We start from the raw sequence: 17,107 nt of genomic DNA on the forward strand, positions 1-17,107 counted from the left end.
TAGTAGCAGAAGGAACCAATTCTGGCCAGTGTATCTAAATGCATCTTCCCGTGGCAAAGTCCATACTTGGCGCATACCATCGCGGAGAGCTCGGGCCAAGGTGCAGCGCACCATGGAATGATGGGCATCTTCACTCTCAGATCCGCACACTGGGCACGTCGGTTCAATCCTCGGGATGCGGCGATGCAGACTATCGGTGACAGCCAGCGAGTCAGTAGCTAGACGCCACGCAAAAATCCGCACCTTCTGGGGGACCGGCGTCTTCCAAACTAGGTTCCATATGCTCCTTTCTCCATCTGGTTCAGCACTACTTTGTCCACGACTAAGGGCTTGGGATTTGGGCTGCATACCCAGCCAATACGCGCTTCTGACTGTGAAGACGCCTGTGGTCTCAAAGTGCCAGGCAACAAAGTCCTCTGACACTCGCTGCGGTAGCTTGATTTGCAGGATGGCTTCAGCATCATGGTGATAGCAATACTGTTTGATTATGGCCTCGTTCCAGGTACGTGTCACTGGGTCAATCAGCTGGGACACCCATTTCAGCCTGCACCTCTCCTTCATCCCTGATAGCTTCAGATTATCTGCTCGCGGTAGCCAGTTGTCACGCCATATTTTCACCATAGAACCTGACCCAATGCGCCAAATGGCTCCCTGTTTTAGGAGCTCAAGTCCATGCATCACTCCTTTCCAGGCCGAGGACACATCCTGAATGAAAGCTGTGTCGAGGAGATGTCCTGCAGGATAGTATTTGGCCTTCAAAAGACGCGCACATGGACTGTCAGGGAACTGCAAAAGTCGCCAAGCCTGGCGAGCAAGCAAGGCTTGGTTATAAACTTTGAAGTCACGGAAGCCCATCCCTCCACTTAGTTTCGGTTGCGTCAACTTGTCCCAAGAGAGCCAATGCATGCGCCTTCGATCATGTTCGTCTCCCCAATAGAAATTGCGAATCATTTGGTTCAGCTCCTCTATCAGGCCGGCAGGAAACTGAAACACACTCATGGCATAGACGGGCAGGGCTTGCAGAATAGCCTTTATAAGGACTTCCTTCCCCCCACTTGATAAGTACTTTTCAACCCAGTCGCTCAACCGCTTTTGAAAGCGCTCCTTCAGGGATCTGAACTTTCCTTTCCGCATCTGACCCTCCGGAATAGGGAGTCCAAGATACTTCTCTTCGAAGCTTTCTGTATCATAGCGCAAGATCTGTTTTATTTCAGCTTGCACATGGTCAGGCACTCTGCGGCCATACATGATGGAGCACTTGCCGAGGCTCACTAGCTGGCCCGTGCCCTTCTCGTACCTGTCTAAAATGTTCTTAACCACTGTGGCTTGTTGAATCGAACCCTGGAAGAAAAGGAGGCTATCGTCAGCGAATAAGAGGTGGGACATTCCAGGTGCGCGCCTGCAGATCTTGAGCTCACTTAAAATGCCATCCTCTACATCCTTTTGAATCAGCCTAGAAAGACCATCGGCCACTAGAAGGAACAAGTATGGGGAAAGTGGATCGCCTTGGCGCAGACCACGTGTAGGCGTGAAGGTGTCCAACACATGTCCATTGAGACGAACAGAATATTGCACGGTGGTAACACACTGCATAATCCACCGTATCCATGTGCTTTGAAAGCCCAACTTCGTCATTACACCCTCTAAGTAACGCCAGTCCACGCGGTCATATGCCTTAGCCATATCCAATTTATAGGCACAAAACTTGGACCGATCAGCTGAGTTGCTCTGTATAGCATGGAAACACTCAAATGCCATGAGGGCATTGTCAGTTATAAGTCTGCCCGGGATGAACGCGCTCTGCATTGGAGAGATGATGTCGTGCAGGAGAGGCCGAAGGCGATTGACCAAACACTTGGATATGATCTTGAAGACAACATTGCACAAGCTAATTGGCCTAAAATCCTTGAGCTCCTCCGGATTGTTCTTTTTTGGAATAAGGACTATTGCCGTCTCATTCACTTCGTCAGGCAGCACGCCCGAGCTGAAGAAGGCCTGCACCGCTTTGGTGATGTCCTCTTTAAGCAGGTCCCAATTGTGTTGAAGAAAGCGCGCTGGAAAGCCGTCAGGTCCGGGGGCCTTGAGAGGCCCAATTTGGAAAAGTGCATCGCTTATCTCCTTCTCAGAAAAAGGGGCACATAGTGTAGCATTCATATCATCATCAACTCGCTGTGTAAACAGGTTCAATAGTTCAGTGGGATCAACCTCATCCTGCCTCGTGTACAACTGCTTGAAAAAAGATGTTGCCAGATCACCCATTTCGTTGGCATCCTCTGTCCATGTACCATCAGGCTTCCGCAGTCTAGCGATTTTATTTTTCTTCCTGCGCCAAGTAGCTTTGCGGTGAAAGTAGCGCGTGTTTCGGTCGCCTTCTCTAAGCCATGCAATGCGCGAGCGTTGCATCCACATGAGTTCCTCCCGGTACAGCAACTCGTCCATTTCGTTGAGAAGTTGTTTCCGTTCAGTTTCACTCCTAGCATCTGTTGAAGGCATCAGATCCTCTAGCTTTTTCCGTTTCTTCTCAAGCTCCTTGGAGACAGGCTTAAAATGCCGTTTTTTCCAATCATACAGCGAACCCATAACATTGCGAAGAGATAAACATATATCACCCAAGTCTTGTACCCCTGCTCGTCGTGACCAGGCATCCTCCACGGTTGCTGCAAGCGAAGGTTCTCGCTCCCACATAATCTCATAGCGCCTGATCGGCTGACACCTACGCTCCTCCCGAACCTGTGATAGAGAGACTAACAGTGGGCAGTGATCAGAGCGAGAGGACACAAGGTGCTGAACTCTTGCCTCGGGAAAACGTTGTGACCACGCCGGCGAGGCCAGTGCCCGGTCCAAACGGACTTTAACGTTGCGGTCACCCTGTTGTTTGTTGTCGAAGGTCCAGGGCAACCCACTAAAGCCGAGATCATGTACATCACAATGGGATAACACCTCTCTGAAATCCATCATTTGTCGTTCAGATCGACGTGTTTTGGAAAAGTGCTCGGCCTGCCACATCGCCTCGTTAAAATCACCAAGCATGAGCCAGGGCTCAGAGGATTTATTTTTAATTCTGCGCAGGAGAGTCCACATGTTGTGACGCTCGGCTGGCTTTGGTTCTCCATAGATGAAAGTCCCTCTCCATCGCGCTCCGAATGGGCCTCCCTGAACGTGAACGTCAATGTGCCGATGACTGAACGATAAAAGCTCAACTTCCACATCCTCTGTATGGAAGAGGGCGAGGCCGCCGCCCGTGCCATCTCCTTTTACTGCAAAACAGCCCTTCATCCCCAGTCGATACCTCAGATTACGCACACGGTCTGGGTGTTGTCTAGTCTCGCACAAAAAAACGAGACTGGGGTGATGTGTCTGCACGAGACAGACAAGTTCCTGAACTGTCGGGGATTGCCCCGCCCCCCGACAGTTCCATCCTGCAAGACTCATTGCTCATGTCGGGCCTCGCCGTGAGGTCCCGACATGTTTCCGTCATTAGCAATTGAGATTTCCTCTGACCTGATGTGTTTTGGTCCGAGTAAAACTTCACAGCTAGACTCTACTTCCTCATGCTCATGAGCCCTTTCAAACTCCGCAACACGATTGCCCAGGAGGCTATTAGCGCGCAGCTCAGCGACACCCTTTGTACCATGTAGTTCACAGATCCGAAGCTGGTTAACCGTGCCCCTCCAATGTTTAAAAATCCGATAGTTTACACGGCTAACCTTAAAGCGTTGAGATTCAGAGTCAGACACAGTTTTAGCACTAGGCTGCTCCTTGCCGGCTGGCTCCGGCGTGACTGGTGACGTGCCCACCGTTGGCTCCTTCTCTTGCCTGTCCTTGGTGCTCTGACTATTTTTGGGCTGGCTTTTGGGTTTGCAGATCTTTTCTCCCACTGGCTCCTCAACTCTCGAACCCCATCAAAGGTACGCTTCAGGTTGTCTGTAGCCTCCTGGACGCGTGCTGCACGGTCAGTCTTACTAGCAGGATTCACTAGAGGATTTGGTGTAGACTCCAGCATATTGTTCCTACATTCATTCACAATCAGATTTTCAACCATAGTTGTTATCTGCAGTACATCTCCTACGGCCGCAGTGACAATGTGGTCATCCTCAGAGTCTTCTCCAGCAGCAGCGCTTCTACCCCCCTCGCCAATCATCATGTTCTCTTGTTCCTTATGTTCTGATGCAGCTTTTCCTTGAAACGAAATTTCTATGTTGTTGGGCCTCAGCGCTCGATGTCTCAAAGAATAAATCAGCACTCCAGGATCAAACGTGAATCCAGTTACAATATGCGTTGCTTGCAACTGGACGCCTTCCGCTTGCCCCTTTACAAATTTTACACACTCTGCTAGCAAATTGATTTCAAAGTGCGCACACCACATACTGGATAAATCACTTGCGCCTCCCCCATCGGTATCAACAAAGACCCCCTGAGCATAGAGCTGAACTGTGCTATCAACAATAGCCTCGTGAGCATAGAGCTGAACTGTGTTAGACGTAGTGCGATCGAGATCAATCTCCAGTATGCCTTCCTCCATCGGGACTTCTTCCTTCTCCTGCAGTATCTTCGACCCAGCAGCGAAAACAGGATCCACCGCCGGCGCCGATGCTGGCTCTGGCACCGGCAGTTCCTCCTCACTCACCGCCAAATTCCGATCCAAAGCATTTACCTGGTTTGACGGGACGACAACGCCGTCCGCCGCGACGGCGTCGACCGGTGACTTCGAGTGGGTGACTGCCTCAACGGCTGTCCCTTGTTCAACCCCAAGAGTCGACGAACTATTGATGTCAAATTCGAGGAAAGCCGCGACTTTACTCCTTAGAAATTGCAGACATCGCGTCGGATCTCGCGATCGTCTGACGATTTGCAACGCCCGCACCTTGAAAATCTCCAACTCGCCTGATCCCTCTCCGAGGCGCCCGAACGCCATTCCCGAGGGAGCCGGAGGGCCCCCAGGAGAAGCGCCGTCGCCGATATCAGCTCCTGTTACGCCGGCGGCCCCAGGTCGCCCTGGAATCGCCCGACCGTCGCCCTCCCTCTTTTCGAAACGGTCTTTTTGTTATTAGTCTCTGAAGAGTAGCTATTTGTTCATGTGTGTGGTTTTGAGCCAGCCTTGTCCTTATCTTACCATACGATGTTTTATAGGAAAGGGATAGGTCGAGTTAGTGAATTTCTAGATCAAGCTCAGAACCATGAAAAGATGGACAAAAGTAAGCGCGCGGGACTACGAAAGGATGTAAGATAACGCACGGGACACACCTGGTTGTTGCTGCTGGACAGTATCTTTGAATGGAAGATATATGATACTTGGCGTATGCGGCACAGAACTGACGGCTTCCCTGCCTGGCAATTGAAACATCGTTTTAGCGTAGTGCAGGGGCCTACGACGTGCTGCCGGTGCGCAACGAGTAAGAGCGTTTACCTTCGGCACTGTCTGGCGGAGCAGGTGTGGATCGGCGTGCAGATTGGTGGCCTTGCGCATTGCCGCTTCTGAATCATTTTCCGCTCGCGACGAGCGCGTACGGTTTCTGAGCTCGACGGTTCGAGTCACCGGACGTTCAGCGTGGGCGGCGACTACGGTTTCCTTGTGGACATTTTTCATCGTCGTGGGGTGCGGGAGAGAGGTGGTGATGAAGGAAGATGGATACGCCTGCATAACAACATACCGTCATCTGGACATGTCCGTAACTCCAGGTCCAGAAGCCCGAAAGTGCACTCGTGATCACTCCCTGTGGCCTTCTCTTTCAAATTATTCAAATTCCTCTCGCTCCATTAGTAGTGACTTGAATTGGAAACACCCGTCTGTTGCGGACGACTGTCTTCGTCCAATCTGCGCATACCAGTCTTCACGTACCACTGTTATAAGTAGTGAGCCTAACCATGACGATCTATATCTACGCACCAATTCCTTCTCCGGATTGGAACCCTTGGTTTGCCTTCTTCCGACCTCAGAGTAACAAATAAGTGATGTTGATAGTACCTACCTCCACTACAGAGAAGCAAACAAAGGAAAGTAATTGAACCCGTGCCTTGAAAACTAGATCCGTCTAAAGCTCAGTATAGGTTCGAAGCTCCAAACTCCACCATTGAATCTCAGCATGGACATCTCGAGATAGCTACTCTACTCTTCATAGATGAAACAAGTGTTCAGTCCCCTGGGGATATAGCCCACTTCTCATCTCTAAACACCAGCTTTCTGCCTTTCTGCTCTTTGATCAGAGTCTCCGTGAAGAAAATAGACACGAGTAAGACGACTCGTCAGATTCGAACTGACTTAGGGTGGGCCAGGGACCCGCCTTTCTTCGCCTAGAGGAGTCGCAAAACTTTTGTTAGGTTCTTATCTTAGATTCCGTCTAGACCTTTTCTTCACACAATAGAAAATCTGAATCTTAGATTCCGTCTATACGGAGCATATGTTGGTTTAGAATTGCTCGGGAATTCATTGATAGTGACTTTCAAACAAAGTTCTAGGGGGGCTAGTCTACTCCTCTTTTTTCTCGATCGAGCCGCTTTCCCTCATTCTACTCGTCCAGCCCTCTTCACGAACTTGTACAATCAATGCCACAAAGATAGCAAACTCGATTATCGAATATATAAGGAAAGGGGCGACGGTTTGGCACCAGATATCCGGGGGTGTGGAAAGAGCAGCTGTGAAAAGCGGAAAAACCATCAAAAAACGACGATTGCTCGTGAAGGTTTCCACAGAAAGACCCCTTGGTTCTGGCAAACAGATCACAATTACAGGTACCTGAGAGCATACCGATGGAATGAACAAAATACGAACAGTTAACATAATATAGTCATAGATCTTAGGTTGTAACTTGATCATGAGCGAATTTGTTGATGTTGCACCCACGAAGTATGGAAAGTGCCAAACATTGGGAACTACCCGGGGAGGAGTTAGGAGCAGGAACAAGGAGAAGCGAGAACCACTTAAATGGAGGATTCTATTGTATTTCAGCCTTTGTTCCCCATAGCAACTGGGGATCGAAAAGCACCAAATTTGATGACTTATTAAGGGAAAGACGAAGTAAGAGCATGCTATTGAAGACGTTGCAACATATGTCGGGGGGGCCTCCGTTGATTGTGTACAAACAAAATACGAGTCCAAAGGTAGGGTAATAAAGGGTTTAGCTAATGGAGAAATTGACTCTTCCGGGAACCAGTAACGCGTAAACCATGTCAAACCAAGACCGATCAATATCCGAACGGAACGGATTCGAACTTCTCCTAGAAAAGTTTCCGGTGCGAAATTCCAAAAAAATGAGTAATTCAAAGGAAAAAAGAATTCAGACATATGCGTGCGAGTAAGGGTCTTAAGGCATCAACCTGTTGAGTTGATCAATTATTTGGACCCAGAATAGGCTTTCGGAATTATCGATTTCTCCCGGTTGGAGCCATTTCCGGATTCTTCGAATTCGCTGATTAAGATGGATACCATCCAGATCATGTTCCAGAATGGAACGGATGGTGTCAGCTTGCTCCGCCGCATTTGTACCCGGTAACGGCAAAGGGAACAGCTGTGCGTTTGCCACAGCTTGGGCAGTCACCTGATCCAACTCCTCGCTGACCTTTAGAAGTTGCTTCTCGGTCTTACGGAGGAGTCTCTCATTTGGATCCCCGGTCATCCAGTCGGGGGGACCCGCGGCCATTGCGGTGGAACTTGCCGCTAATAGACCCACAAATAATCCTACTAGGAAGGCGCTGCCTGGCAGGTATAAATTGGCAAGCGCCTTTAAGATCCAAATGAATAAGGATTTGAGTAGTAAGCGGCATCCCCTCTGAGTTGTGAGTAAGCGGAACCATTCTGTTTTTGTTCTTCTCCAGATTTTGGCCGGTAGGAATTTGCCTACGATTTTTCCAACTGATATGTCGATATAGAAAGATCTCCTTATTTCTTCACCGCGGGTTCTCGCGTCATTTTCTTTAAAAGATATTAGATCACCGTGGGAAACTTTCAAATGAGTAATGGTTACCAGTCCATTATTCAAACAAACCCTTCGATGACTTATCGGCTGCCTTGCTTGAGGAAGAGTGTCACTAAAATGGAGACGAACCGGAATCACGTCCGATCTTGTTTCTTGATTGAGTAAAAAAGGGATATATGAAGTTCGTTCTCTTCCTCTGTGCATCTCCCTTATGGGTAAATCCCCATAATAAATGGACAACTTTCGTGTAGTTTGTGATTTGATGTTACTGTTTAGATTTTCTCTCTGAGAAAGATTTCTTTTAATGGATCTCCTCTTGTTCCTCAATCTTCGGAGAATGCGGCGTTGGATTAGAGAAAGTTCTCTGTTCCGAACATTTCCTGGAAGTAGACGACACGTTTTAAATCTGAAAGCTGGCATGGCATATTTCGTTGAATCAGTCTTTTTCGCCACATCGCGTATAAAGGGAATCGAACCCAACTCTTCCACGAACCCCCCACGAATGGTCCTCCCTTAATTCAATGAACTATGAGAATTCCTTTGCCTAGTTTTTTTGCTTTTCAGTTCTCATAAGTCCTTGATATACTAGCAGAAACTCCATACTTGACCGACTGCGTCACAGTGCTCAGGTAAAGTGGCAGTGGTTGAAAGCGAGCGGAAACGTCAGTGTTTTCTGTGCGTTACGATAGTAGTGGTGAAAGAAAATCCAATTCAAATATCTCAACGTAAAAGGAAAATCGTTTCACTTTGAAAGGAAAGACTCCAGCTAGCTATATGAGATCGAAATCACTCTATCTACGATATTCATTGCACCATGATTGAAGGCCTACGCATCTTCTTTCAGGTTTTTTTGATTGGTTCCAGGCTCGCCATCACTGAACATACGAACAATCAACCTTTCGTCATTACTCCTTCGTATCTCTCTTTTCTGTTCGCCGGAAGGGAATCAAGTATCCGCTGATACCGGATCGGATCACGAAGAAACGGGAACAGCTTTCGCACTAGCAGAATGGGTACCACCATCAGGATTGAGAGGCCAGTTCGTTCACGATGTCCATGGTCCTGAAGATTACCGGGATCTTACGTATGTGAATTCATGCGAGGATACTATCAAGCTTCACCGACTCTGGCGGGGAGACGACCTCGCCATAGCAAGGCACTAAAGCTTATGTTGCAAATTCTTAATAGATCAGTAGACTTTGGCGCAGCCATCCCAATCCACTTCAGCAGCGCCAGCGGCATCTCCAGAAGAACGAGGACCCTCTGCCTACAGGTAGAGATACCTGGGGTGGATTTTAAAGTGAAGAGCTGTCTGTTCTCAAGCTTATCCGCATTTCCCATCTGAACTTATTAAATAGGGGAAGCACAAAGGCTATCGAGTAAGAAAGGACAACTCCGCCCTATTTAATAATTGGAGCAAGCCATTTTCGAGTAGGAAAGGCAACGGCTTTTGAGTATAAAAAGGGGAGAAAGAAAGGATCCCAAACGAATGGATTTAGCTTGCCGAAATCATTCAATCGGTACAAAACAAATCCCAGGAATATTCTCCCAATGTTATCTTATTAAAAAGAAAGGAAATGTTTGTTCGGTAGATCGCCTTGCTTTTCTTTCACATTGGGGTTTAGTGGCAGCAAGAGGCAAGCAACTCTCTTCCGGCAGAAGCTAGCTTTGTTTACACGCTTACCTTTCTCTCCATGAATGTAATGAGCCCTATTTAGTAAGTGGGGCAAGTCAGGCAGTAGATAGCTAATATGAACGGATCTTGCAATGGATTATGCCAGAGTGAACTATTTCATCTTTTTATTGTAATTAAAAAAGCATTGGAAATATGCATCATCGATGTGAAAAGCCATTGCTGGGTGACTCGCACAAGTCCTTTCTTTTTGAATGAGGAAAAGAGGCGCATAATCGATTCCGGATTGCCCGGTGCCGACTTCCTTTCTTAAGCCAATGCACGCGGGACAGCTGCTAGAGCTCGAGGGCTTTCCCTTTCCTACTCCGACGATGCATCAACAGCGGGTACTTGCCTGTTTACATTCTGTGCTCCTTGAGTCGCAACTCATCCTTGCCGTCCTCATGCGCCGCACTCGCCGTCTTCAGCGCCTACTCATTTATTGATAACAGAGGGGATTAACACCCCAGGCACATTGAATGGAATTTCATTGATGGAAGCTCAGGATTTGCTTCAAAATCTGCCACTTTAGGAGTTTTCTTTTCCGTAAGCCAATATCGGCCTAGAAGATCGCACAATCAGTGGGGTAACAAAGATCGAACCCTGGGCTGCCGTTCCAGTACAAGTTTTTACCGTTAGAATAGGAAAAGCCGGGTCAAGAGGGAAAAGGAACCGTGGCACTTCACGTAAAGAGAAGCTTTGTCTGAGCTGAGAAACGCTCTGGCTAAACACCTTCCTCCGAGCAAACGCAGACCTATTCATTCGCGTGGCTTAAGAAACAGGAAAAGCACGACCAATTGGGGTGGGGTAGGCACGGCAGCTTCTCTAAAGCACGGCAGCACTGAAGCACATTTCTCGCGGGTTCACATATAATATTTGTAGGGTCACCAGACCTAACGAGTGGAGTCATGGTTCCGCTTGACCTGAAAGAATGGTTGAGAGCCCCTAGCCGAATGAAACAGATCGCGCATTCTTTTCCAACTGAAGGTGCACTTTTCGCTGTTAAAGTATCAATTCACCACTGGCCATATGAAAAACTTAACTATCTTGAGCTTGAGCTCGACAAAGACTATTTCTAGGAGATAGACGCTGTTTTGCCTCACTTTGATCCAGTTGGTTCCTGAACAGGAAGGGGGATAGGTAGGTGGAGGATGCAACGAAAGGTCTCACTGGCTGGCGCCAGGAGGAGATATTGAAGGAAGAAGTGGTGATTAGAGAAGAATGGCAATGGCGTAGATCATTCTTAATTCCATCTTTTCACCCTTCCGCACCCCCTATTTAGTAAGTGGAGAGAAATACGAATTTCTATCCGGTAAGCGCTAAGAAAGTAAGAGCGACCTAAACCCTATCATTTATTTTTTAGAGTAAGAAACACCGGTTTTGAAAGAATCAATGGTTTCGCAATCCATTTCCGCTTAGGTCAAGTTTCCTCAACATTATGGGTGAGGTGGAAGACCAGCAGCATCAAGCTCGGTGACAATCAGGTAACAAACAGCTCGCAGTCATGTCTCTAAGCAGGGATCACCTTCTAGTATTATGAATATGGTACCTACCCCTATTTAATGCTGTCTACAGAGAGATCGGAGAAAGCTAGCACTAGAGCTGGTAGAAGAAAAGACTGGACTGCCGGGACACTCTCCATTACTGCCTAAGGTGCTGGAAAGAGGTAGAAAGTAGGCCTAGGGTGGGCCTAGCGGATTTTCTCATCCTCTGCTCGTAGCGTAGGGATCCGGGGCACCGACCAGAAGCTAGACAGAAGAATGACCTTATTTTCCTTTACTCTCCATTTGGCCTTCGCTATTTGATTATTCTCTATGGTCTCTGTGCTTGGAAAAGGAATAGGTTTACTTTTTCTTTTATGCCTACTACGTACAGGGATATTTCAGATTATTACAGGGTCTTGCACCATGTGACGGACTTTCATCCTTCTTCTTATGCACTTGCTACTCAGGAAACCTCTTTTAAGAAAGACCAAGCTGAACCCGGACTAGGTATAAGAGATCCTTACACTCTCTCGCTAGCTTATCTACTAAGATAAGAAAGACCTACTGAATATTGCTTGGATAGCTACACCGAGTTTATCAAGATCAATACCGATGCTTCTTCTAATCCATCGTCTTTAAGAGCAGGCGAGGACTTTCTTTTAGCTACCGGCTCAAAGAAAAGAGATTAGCCGGCGGAAAGCGTGGTAATTCATTCATTTCATCGGAAAAGGATCGAACAGGAGTCATCGCATCGTTTCTAGATCTTCGATACCTCTATATTCTTCAGAATAGGTCCTAAAATGGTCAATCGATTGTTTTCTCAACGGGAATCGAGGAAATGGCAAGGGATGCACCGGTATCTGGACACGTGATGGACCCTGTAGGAAATATTCCTTTGTGGAAGGCTTTGGTTATACCTGGGTGGCAAAGCGAAGTTTCTGGTGGGTAGGTGTCTAAAACAACCCTCTGCAAGGAAGCACGCCCGTATCAATCCTTTAATCTTGGATAACGTTTTCTAGAAATAGGAGTGACAGTCGGGTCAGACGAAATCAAATCTGTTGCGGTGAGCCGGGCTATGACCCTAGGCCCCGTGCCTACTTATACATTTAATAAAGAAGTTATTCGCGACCGAGCGGAAGCTCTGTATCTGCCATGTCCTATTTACCGCCTCTGTCTGTTAGGCCAAGGCTCTCTGCTTCAATAAGAAAAGTAACAAACGCCTTGGGCTATTACATTTGCTGGGTACGCCTCTATCTTTTGTTACCACCTTTACTACTCGTAAGTCACGGGCCTTCTCCCTGAGCTGGGCTATCCTGCGCTTTTGAATAAAGTTGTTGATGAAGGGTCGATGTGAAGATAAAGGCATGGTCGATTTACTCTTTTGGGTTCTCGGAACCAACGGGCTTAACGCCCCAAATAGGGGCTTTTCTACCTTTGATGGTGGGTGACACGTCGACCGACTTTAAAGTGGTTATGCCGTGCTAAAATGATTGATAAGATCGACCGAGCATTGACATGTCCATCTCGTACTCTTTACTGGCAAACCCATTTGAGGAAAAGGGTACCTAATGATTTTCCTTTGGATTTGCGTTTGGTATATGACTCAGGGAGGCGGGAGCACATGTGCGCAAATACTAGTGATGTCTTTGTGTTTAATGCCATTAAAACACGCTAGGATCGGCTTTGAACAGCTCTCATGATGATGAAATTGAACTTCGATTGATTGATGAAAGCAAGAAAGTTTCTAGGGGAAGCTCCTGGCGAGGGGTCTTAATTCGCTGGATGGTACAGGTTGAAACCTCCCGTTTCCCTTGAATGGTACCCTAGGGTAGGTGTGTACTAATAACACCAGGGCGATCTCTATATCTATAGGGACAACTATGATAGGGGGGGTCTGTCGTAAATCCAACAAAGTATGGTAGCTCAAGCGGGGAGCAATCTGCATTTGAGAATGCTATGCTAGCGGTGAACCTAAATCTGACGATGAAGGGGGCCAGCACTTAATGAGTACGGAATTTCATAACCGGGGTGCGAAAGGAATGCACCCGAATAAATCAATGAATGAAGCTCAGGCCACGAATTCTTGAATCTAAGAGCGGGTGGTGAAGTTGGGCACTCTCGAAACCTCTGTTATGACTTATTTTGTTCACCTTTTGGTTGGTTTTAGACTGGTCTCCCGGAGAAGTAGGCGACGGTAGAAAGCATTTTTATTACTCCTGTTGAAGGAGGCAGTGGTCCAATTGGCTATTGAAGTCGGTGGATTCTGCCCAGAGTAATCTCTAAAATAGTGAAGCCAGTAGCAATGACTTCGTTTTCAAGCTACTGAAATGCACTTAAATGTTGCATTTTGATTAGCAAATTACACGAGCGATGCGGCGGCCATTAATATTTATCCCTTTAAATTATTGTTTCTATTCGTTGAACCAAGTTGGATCTGTGATACCAGGGTGGTGGCTTTAACAAATAAGCTCCAATTGATCCATTATTGGAGGTGGCCACCGGTGGTAGCCCTTAGGAAGTTCTTAACTGCGCTAATTCACCTCTTATTTCTCTTACAAACCCGCCTCCGTAGGGGCTTCAAGCGAGCGCGTTTCGATGTCAACGAAGGTACGCCCAATTAGGGATTGAATTCTCTTAGAATTCAATCAAAAGAGCATAACGTCTTAGCTAAATGTCTGACATAGCGTCTGATCCCGGTGAATTGGGTTAGTTAACCGCACCCTTTGGTGAAGAAGGGGGTATTCCTAGGCACTAGTTATTTTCTTATGTGTAGACTTCGACCTTACAAAGTATGAGTCCGTGCCTTCCTAAGTTGGTCCTTAATTTCCAATGAAGTTTTGATTTTCTCGAGGGACGTAGCAAACTGTTTGGTTGGCTCCGAGCATTCTAAAAATAGAGTCCTGCCTGGACAATGTTGATAACGGGAAATCTCTAACCTCCGTGGTGGGTGTGAAGAAGGGTACAGCTAGAAAGCGAGAGAATATCTTTATGGATATGAGTCTGAGGCAGAAGTCTCTGAATGCGGGCCTGACGAACCTTTTGTACCAGGATCATCACGAGACTCTGTTTCTGTGGTAGATGACTCAATAGGCAGGGCCTAGAACCTCTAAAGAGGGTGTGACCGATCACCAGATCACGATCAAGAAGAGTCAAAGCTGTCTTACTAGCGCGAGCAATCATCCAACTATGGTGGTTTCTCAACCGGTGGGTACATTTCTGTTGCACATTGTGAGTTCATATTTTCTTTTCTAAGAAACAAAAGTTCGAGCAGATGCCGTTCTAGCAGGTACAAGAACTCCCGTTCGGTAGGCGTCTGCTTTAGCAATGTCTTTGATTTCCAATCCTCGATCAACAATTTGAGGAAGACGAGACAGAAGCCTTTGGATGAAACCAATGAATCTTCCGATCCGAAAGACTAAGGGGCTAGGCGCTCACCTACTATCTACACATTTCCTCTTTGGCGTTGGCTCCACCAGTTTTGACTGCGAGTCGCTTTAGTTATCTCAAATCTTTGGCAGGAAGGGGCCAAGCCAAATAGTGCTCTTTAGAAGCGTAATCCGTGCTTGAAACTCCTTCGCTAGGATCCAAAAACCTATGCTTCCGCTCTTCCTCACCAGGCAATGCTTACTCTTCTCGATCAAGAGGGCTCTTTTGGAGACTTTGAAGCTCAAGGACACGACAGCGCTTGAAACAAATGCTTTGTTTTGGCACCTTCGTCTTCCTTTCTAACATTAGTAAATTCGAGCTAATGGGACCAGTTTTGAATTGCCTAGAGGGTGGAGAAGTCACATCATCTGAGGTTTGTTGTGGGTTCAATTATGACCCCGGTCTAGAAGACGGAGTGGTTGCACGTGTAAGTACATCATGTTACATATCTATTTTAAGCTAAGCTAAATGCCTAAACTAAACAATTTTATATTAAGCGCGGCATCCTCTCTTCGGGGCGAGCCCTATCGATGATTTAATTCTGTACAATGTGAAACCTGAAATACCAACGGTAGTTTCCAAGTGCCATCTCTATTCGACTCCCATGCTTATTCTTGAACGCTTGAAGGGGAAGTCCGGGCTGGGTCAGCTAAAGGCGGAGCCGGGCGGGATATGGTATTAGCTCTCTATGTGCTATTAGCTTAAGCTTATCACTCCAGCTTATTACCCTAGGCAGAGGGGGGTAGGGGAGCATCACTAGAGAGTCTCCGTACCCGGTACAAGATCCTGGCTTATATAAATTCATTCAAGGTTATGGCTGAACTGGTCTCACCGCTTCCTTCCTCAATGCTAGCGGGACCCTTGCTTTCCATTGCCTTTCGAAGGGGACCGACCATATGCATACTTCTTTTTGTACAACTTTGCTCTGTTGGAGCCTTTGCAATAAGAAAGTGGATTAGGAGAGAGAGCTCGCAGACGATGTTCCCTTCCTTCTATATATCTATATATCTATCGCCCCCGGGCACTCCAGAGCCAGTGTGACATTCTATCCGAAATGCATGCATCTCACATTAGTTAGCCATCCATGACCCCGTGTGTGTTTCCCAATTGCTCATCCAAACCATCATTTCTTTCTTCCATCCCCACGTATGGGAACGGAGATCTGACCCAAGGAAGGAATTGCCTTCTTTCTCATGCCAACCAGATGGATGCGGCCCAGAGCTGAGTGAAATGAGAGAATTCCCTCTGGGTGAGCGCTATGGAGATAGGCCAGGATCAATGAAAATAATCGAGATCGATCGGTATCCATCGCTCAGAGAGCTGCTTTCTCCCCGATATCTGTATCTGCTTTCGGACGGGCTCTCGGCCAAACAAGCAAGAAGAAGGAAACTTCCATTTCGCATAGCTGCTAAAGTAGTCGTTTTTGTCAAATCATACTTCTGACCAATAGTATCAGTGGCTTTATGCGTCCGCAACCTAGTTTTGTATCTGCATAGTGAAGGAAAGAAAGAAGCATGTTAAGGTGACTTGAGGGAAAGACTGATCCTGATAGACAAGAATGGTATGGTTATGCTTGAGCACGCCAAGGTGGTATTGAATATCGACATAAATATAGCCCATTGGGCCGGCTTTAGGATTATGCTTACTCCTACTGTGGAGAAAACCAGAGGAGTCCGACTACCATTTCTTCGTATGAAGTACGTACTTGTTCTTCACCGTGCAAGCTCTACAGGTTTCGGAATCCGAGGCCTTCAAGTTCAACCGTAGACGTAGAAGCAAACCGGTACTTAAGCATCGATCGAATGAGAAGTAGGTTTTAGAGCTTGGTATGCCCGTGCGAAGGAAGAGGAGTGAACGACCGAGGAAGACCGTATCCTGGTGCAGCGGAGACCGGTCTTGCTGATCAAACATTGTACTTACTGTATTAGTATTTAAGCAGCCCCTGTCCATCTGGTCATAGATTGGAGCAAAAAAATGAGCAATGCATCACAAGGCGGAAAAACCTATTTGAAAAATCCAATCCATCCGAGATTCTCTGGCCGCCCGAACACTACACAGTCAATCGCTAAGAAGAGTAGACTCGACTATAAAGGAGGACGAATCGAGACCGCTTTCTGGTCTGCTTGGGAGAAAAAGTACTCAAGTTGTCGTAACTTATGCGGGTGCCAATCGACCTTTACAAATGCTGATAAAGTGGGTTGTGGCTCACCCTAAGGGGCTTCTGGCTGGTGCTTCTGCCAAGTTTTTGTTCTGGCTCCAGCAATAACATCGAGGGTTCTCTCCCAAAGCGCTTACTTGTAGCAGCCCTAAGGAGTCTTTTGAAGTGCTCGCATTCGTAGGCTCCGGCTGCGGTTAGAAGTTATCATAATTCGAGGATGATGGATTTCTTATTCACAAGCTAGATCGTAAAAGGAACGAAGCCCTATAGTAGGTGCTTCCCAGCTCTTCACGAGGATCAATGCGGCTTGAGGACACTATCGTCCGTTATACAATAATCCTTCTTTTACCTCAACTAAAATATAGGCATGAGGTACCGTATACATAAGAAAACGAACTGACTAAAAAATGGGGGAGGCGGCTTTCGCTCAAATGAAGATCAGATCACGAAATCA

At 47.1% G+C, this 17,107-nt stretch overlaps 1 pseudogene; it reads right to left on the bottom strand.

Annotated features, from left to right (window-relative positions):
• Positions 1-7,224: 7,224 nt before the first annotated feature.
• Positions 7,225-8,848, bottom strand: LOC127307003 (small ribosomal subunit protein uS4m-like; annotated as a pseudogene).
• Between the last annotated feature and the right edge of the window lie 8,259 nt (positions 8,849-17,107).

The sequence above is a fragment of the Lolium perenne genome, chromosome 6 (genome assembly GCF_019359855.2).
Source record: "Lolium perenne isolate Kyuss_39 chromosome 6, Kyuss_2.0, whole genome shotgun sequence".
Lineage (NCBI taxonomy): Eukaryota > Viridiplantae > Streptophyta > Magnoliopsida > Poales > Poaceae > Lolium > Lolium perenne.